The sequence below is a fragment of the Clinocottus analis genome, unplaced genomic scaffold (genome assembly GCF_023055335.1).
Source record: "Clinocottus analis isolate CAN_PGR_092001 unplaced genomic scaffold, fCliAna1.0.p SCAF_16, whole genome shotgun sequence".
Taxonomy (NCBI): domain Eukaryota; kingdom Metazoa; phylum Chordata; class Actinopteri; order Perciformes; family Cottidae; genus Clinocottus; species Clinocottus analis.
This window is the reverse complement of record NW_027175887.1, coordinates 6,202,704-6,209,695: the sequence shown is the minus strand read 5'-3', so window position 1 is coordinate 6,209,695 and position 6,992 is coordinate 6,202,704.

Genomic DNA, 6,992 nt, shown 5'->3' with positions numbered 1-6,992 from the left:
CGGACGGACGCACACACGCACACGCACACACACACACACACGCAGGCTTGAGGCAGACACAGATATATGCTCGCACAATCCCAAATTGTGGAGTCTGATTTGATTCTCTGCACATTCATATCGAGGGCCATTTCTATGTAAATTGGCAGCTCTTCTGCATCCCTCGACATTGTCATTCACAGCTTCGGCAACACTAGCCACAGGACAAATTTTAAAGCAGCCGAGGAGACTTTGATCCTGCTGAATACAAATGATGACACGGCTCAACAAAGACTCCACTGTCACGCCAGGCCGCTGCCTTGATGGCACGTGGTGGTCAGATTAACTACACTTGAACCTGCTAAACCACTGAGGATGCTCGGCCATGTTTTACTTGCTTATGTTGAACAAACCATCAGAGCGCAAATCGATCAGTTGACAGGCACAAACTTGACACAAATTGAACTTCTTTATCAAGCAAAAAGTGTTAAAAATGTGGTTGTTTCAGCTTCCCCAGTGTGCGGGTTTTCTGCTTTCATCCATTTAATTCGTTGCTAATTGAATATATTCTGCTTCGGGGCTTGTTTTCTAGGAAATTGCTATTTCTTCTTCTTTCTTTTTATTTATTTATATTTCCTGATATGAAAATGTATCACTGACATATTAATCAGGAACTGACAGATAGATTGATGGAAATAATGAAAATTGTTTGAATCTTTTTTTTTCCGAAACAGATGGAGAAGAGCTTCCGTTTACAAGAAAGATTTTTAAAAAAAAATAGTGACCTGTTATTAGAAAGGAGAAGTTTATCATACATCATGTTTGAACGTATAGACGCTGCGCTCTGTTCTCTTGTCTCCAAGTTCCCAGAGAGGGGTGATATATTCACAGAGATGTTGGCTCGCGTGACTTACTGCTCCTCTAAAGCCTTTTCATCTTGTGAAACTCCATGTTTCCTGCCTTGATGTGCAGAGTGCCGTCTCTCTGGGAGATGATGGACATTCGAGTCTGTGAACAACGGGCGGTCCTCTCTGTTCTGACTCAGGTTCTTGGTGTTGTTATTCATCTATACTGCTCTCTGTTTTCAGGAAAAGGGAAGCAATGTCGCCTTTCATTGATACTTCATGCCCTGAATCCAGCTGAGCAGGAAGGACGTTTTGGGAGTTGCTCTCTGTGTATTCTGGGGTTGAGCGTCCAGAAATTCAGACTTGCTTTTATATATATATATATATATATATATATATATATATATATATATATATATATATATATATATATATATATATATATATATATATATATATATATATATATATTTAGACTTGATCAGTTATTACTATTTTCATATTGCTCAAATAGTGGATACATTTTGTAGGTAGCCAGCCAGTTCATTGGGTGACCAGATGATCTGGAATAGCTAGTCTAGCTTATTAACTTTATTTGTTAAAAACCGCAATCACTGATGGTTCTGGTCACCAGGTAGCGTTAACACAATATTGACAAATTATCACCTTTTAAATTGAAAATAGCAAACCTCAGCATATCTTTGGCTTTGCTGGGTTGCTTTAGCTTCTGACTGCCCCACTGTCGTCACCAGCTGGGCTCTGACGTCATGTTGTCTGCTATTTGCTGCCGCTGGGCGACACACAGTCGTTTTTTAGGGCTGTGAAAACTGCCAAAACACCACGTATACAAGCGGTCATGTGATAATGATTCAGCTTATTGCTGGTAATTCTATATTAGGAAGACAAACAAATTCTCTGTCAATTTACAAGAGACTTGTTATAGCTGAACCAATATAGTGGATCAACCCAATATTGTCTGATACAGGATTGTTAATATATTTAGTAATATACAAAATAACACTCCCTTAAGTTACCAAGTACATCCTAAGTTAATCAATAATGAGAAGGATTGCTACAGATGGAAGATGGTTCATATTCCTGTACATATTGAGGCAGCCTATAGTCCGTCATGCAATGCAATATCCTGCTGAGTGGTAGATTCCCATAAGACATTGAATACAGAAACAGTTCTCCTGAAGGAACATCCCCTCATGAAGATAAACTGCAGTCAGATCCAAACGTGATAACTTTGTACCTCTATCCATATCTGTAATCACGACCAGCAGCACACCGGGACCGCTCTTTTCTCCAGCTCCTCCCGCTCACTCTCCTCTCCACGTCATGGCCCACCACTCGCTCTCCGACAGAGAAACTCATTACAACTAAGGATTAGATCGATCGGTATGAGGGGGGGGGGGATGCCCAGTGGAGAGGCAGCAGGCCTGGGCCGAGCAATTTATGCCAACAATGGAGCTCATCTCTGCATATCCCCACTGCTTCACAAAGGAAAACACTCAGCAGCAAACCACTGGCTGAAAACACACACACACACGCATGCACGCACACACACACACACACACACACGCACGCACGCGCACACACACGCACGCACGCACACACACACACACACACGCACACAGTTGCATGTACACGCATTTTACTCAATATTTTCAAGGCCCATATTTTCTCTTCTTCGTGGGTTTGCCTCTGCAGGAGAGGCAGAGCCCCGGCCATCGCCGTGGAAACCAGTGCGAGTGAACACAAGTGGGATTGGCTTGTTGCTCTTCAGCGTGTCTTCACTGTTTCCTCATCTCCCTCACCTCCTGCACCCTCAGCCTATCTTTATTTCCCAGACCGGTAATATTGGCTCCAGTACCTGTTTCCCCTGACTCAATATTCCTCATCTCTTCAAGGTGTGTGTGTGTGTGTGTGTGTGTGTGTGTGTGTGTGTGTGTGTGTGTGTGTGTGTGTGTGTGCATTAGAAAGTGTGTATGCACATGCATGTTCTTGCGGGTATGCCCATGCTCACTGTTGTGGAGGTTAATAACAAATTAAGAATCAAAGCAGTGAGCATCGGAGGAGCTGAGCTTTCCATAAATTAACTTCACCTTTTGTCTCTAGATTTATTCCTTATTTGTGCCTCCTTGTTATTATTTTCGGGTGGAAAAACATTTAATAAAGGATAAACTAATCCTGTCCCTGGGTGATAATGGTATCTAATTGTTTCCGGTGAGGAATTATCATCGGCCAGCTGGAGGAGTGGGCACCTTGTGAAGTGAGTCACTACTATTTCACTTTACTTCATTTTGAGGATTTGGCTATAGCCCAAGAATGCTCCAGTCCAAATTAGTTCAATAAATTGTGTCTCAGGGGCAGAAAATGGGAAGAAAAAAAAGAGAAATTGACAATATTAAAAATGTTTGGTGCACAATAAATGTTGCTTTTTGTCTTTGAGCAGTGAGTCTTTCTTCAGCTGCCTTATCGATTTGTCATCTGCCCATAAAGGGGTTCTCTTTTGAAATTAGCACCAGCTGTGCAGGCCCTAATTACACCCATTAAACTAATTACATACCTGAAAAATAGTCAACAAACAAGACAACCGAGTGCAGTTGCCAATTTCCCCAAAAGCAGCGACTGGGAACAGTGCGCCCATAATTTCTTTCCCCAAACGGACGCTGTGCCGGAGAAAGAGCAGCATCCGGCAGGTAAAGACATGTTCTACTCTACTCAGAGGAGAAAGCCCACCCGGCCTCCAGTTCTCCTCCCCAACCTCCTCCACCAACCTGTCTGCACAGCACTCATCCTCCTGGCCGTCACAGTTTTTCTCTCTTCCAACTGTCCATCGCGGTACGCACACACTCAAGCTGAAACACGAGGAAGACGAGAAGGGAGAAGAAGAGAGACAGGACCTGAAATTACTTTGGACAGCAAAGCTTTTTTTCTATTCTCCTTCCTCCTGCTGTGGCGTGTATCATTGCTGAACCCGTCACTTTGAAGTGTGCAGCTTTTGATTTGGTCAGAGATCAGGGAATTTCATCCCCATGTTTAAGAAGCTGGCACACACAGGGTTGTTCTCATGGCCCAGAGAAAATCACTTTGACTAGACCTCTTTGGCCAATTCCAGATGGGGCCTTCACTGCTGCTGCTGCTGCTGGGAGAGGAGTGCATCATCTCTGAGTATGTCAGTGTGTCTGCCAAGTGTTTATCAGTTGATCCGCTGGCCAAGGAGATTATGGTATTGACTCGGCGCTCACAGTTCAGAGGGGTTCGGCAACGACAAGAATCCAGCAGTAACAACAGGTGGATTGGGAGCCGTCATACTGCTTGATGACACAGCAGAAGTAATCTCAGCCAAGACCTCTTACCTACTGCAGAGAACGGGGACATCGTCGTCTCTGTGTTGCCGCCATGAAAAAATAAAGCACGTGAAGCACGAATGCGCTGTGACGACTTCAAAGCAGAATAGGGGCGTCTCAGTGCTCAGCTGGGTTAACGTTGAGGGTCACCCCCAAAAAAATAATCCTAACTTTGTTTTTCTAAATGTCGCTTTGCAATGCTTAGCGCACAAACAATTCCATTCAACTGTATTGGATAGGAGGACTGAGCAATAACGCAATTCATTTGTCATCCTTCAGAGATTTTACTATCACGTCTCTAAAGAGGTAAATATCTCTTTTGTATATTCTGTCATATAATGGAGTATTAGGTCATCGTGTGTGCAACGTTGCAAATCAATGAGCAAGATTGACTTATGGCAACAAAGGATCGTTGCATTAATGTGCATACATTGTACATCGACAGGACTGGAAAGAGTAATATCTTATTCTACTCGTATATCGAGGCACACTAATGTTTAAATTCAATTATAATAGTTTCTGCACGCCCCACACCGCCTCCGACACCACAGTGAACATTTCCAGTGTCGCATATATGCACGTTGTGCAGGCTGCAGACAGGTATTCCTCAACACACCACAGATTTCTTCTTTGCAGCAGTTGTTGATTTGTTTTTTGTCTTTCTTCTGCCCTCCACCCTCATTTCCCACTGTCCCACAACACCCAGAAACATCCTTGCTGCGTCTAATAATTGTGTTGATTTCCTCAGATGTCTTTTCTGTTCCAGCAGTAGGCTACAGTTAATTAACTTTGCCAAAAAAAGCTCAAAACGTTATCTGGTAATTAATTATGCTCCCTGACTGACTGTCTCATACCAGGTGTTGTCTTACGTACTTGTCTTTTCTTACCTCTGGTCCTGTTTATTTATGTTGCCTTTACTCTCTCTGGACAGTGATACAGATCATTACAGATTTTTATTACGCAATTGGCAAAAAAAAAACTAAAACTTTGTTGCCATAATGAGTGTACATGTAAATTTCTTCCACCTCTGTTCATCGATATTGAGAAATAAAGGCATGCACTTTGATATAAATGATAATATCGCCAACCCCTGTTGCACACATTTCAGAGGCAAATATCTCAAAAGGTTGACACATGCTTGTAAAACCCAAACCGACTATTTCAATTTATTTTGTATAGCCTAAAATCACAGATTACAAATTTGCCTTTGGTTTTTACAATCTGTGCTCATACATCCTGTCACGGGACCTCACATCGGATCAGGAAAAACCTTTAACGGGAAGCGGTGATGGGTCATTATAAGTACTAAGGGGAACAATCAATGCACTTGCTTCTTCTTTTTGAGAAAGAATGAATAAGACTCAACATCAGGTCAGACATTGTGTAATAGCTCCAACTAAATGACAACTAAAGCACGGCAACCTGACAAATGCACATCAAGAACAACACTTAGATTACATCTACGCCCACCTCCATCACTGTTTTCTAAACTGTATTTCGTTGGACCCTGGTCCTTAATCAGGACACATTGTTCTGTAAAAAAGGGAAGTAAATGAAAGAGCTGTGTGGTTATTAGCATGAACAGCTTGCTGATCAGCTGCATCGTCAGCCTCATAGAATCCATTTAGGACAAGAAGCAATAAAAGCAATTGATTTGATTGTTTAAGCCAACAGCAACTCAAAGTGCAGAGCTAGTGTTCATCAAGTTGCCTCTTTTCCAAAACAACCCATTCCACTGCTGAAGGAAGAGGACATGATCAATGATCATATTCTTTTCAAAACCTTCTCTCTCTCTATTTTTCTTAACTCAACCCTCTTTTCCCCCTTCCCCCTCCCCCCATCGCCAGCCGAACAGCTGCTTCTCTCTTGGCCATCCTCCAAATGGATGACTGAGGAAAGTGAATGGGTTTTTAATTTCACTTGTTAACGCCGCTTTCTCTCTCGTTCTCCTCCCTCAACCTGCAGCGCCAGCACCGCCAGATAGGAAGAAAACTTGGAGTGGAACGAGGGGGAATAAACAGCAGCAGTTTGTGAAAAACACAAGAGTCTGATCTTAACATCAAACCTTCAAATTAAGAGGACATTGATTCAGCATGGGCTGAGCTTTTTGAAGTGTTTCATTCTCCTTTCCCTTTTCTTTGGTTGGTTAATTAATCATGAAGGGCTTTAATCGAGAATATTCAGAGGAGGCAAGGAGGAATGAAGCGTTGATATTTTTCCGCTCCTCCCTGAGCAGACCTCCTCCACCATTGCCTGTCTTTAAACTCCGAAACCACAGACAGGTGAACGCAAGACGCCTCAGGCAAGATGGCTGCTGCAAAGAGATGCCCACAGGGCACCACGAAATCCTGCTCAGGATATGACCATTTTCACCTTACACTGACTATTACCCATGTGACCTTTCAGTGAGCCATTACTGCATCGTCAAAAGAGGAAATAAAGAGAAAGCCGTGCAACTGCACCTAAAGAATCCTGATAAACATGAAGTTAATACAATTAAAAAGTAGGCGTAGAGCGGTTTCTAAGAAACAGCTCAGGTGCATAGGTCAGTTGTTCTTATAATAGAGATGATTGTAGCTCACACACACGATCAAAGAGTAACACCTGAAACTTCTATCAGCTGTTGCCAGGGAAACATTTCAATTGTGTTTCTCAGCTGAAATATTCTGTGAACATGCAAGCGTTGTGATTAACATTTAAGACAACAAAGTACTCAAACGTTCAGCTACGAGATACAACCACAGATACATAAAACATGACAGAATATTTAGAAGACAGCTACAAATAACGATGGTAGAGATGTCTAACAGAG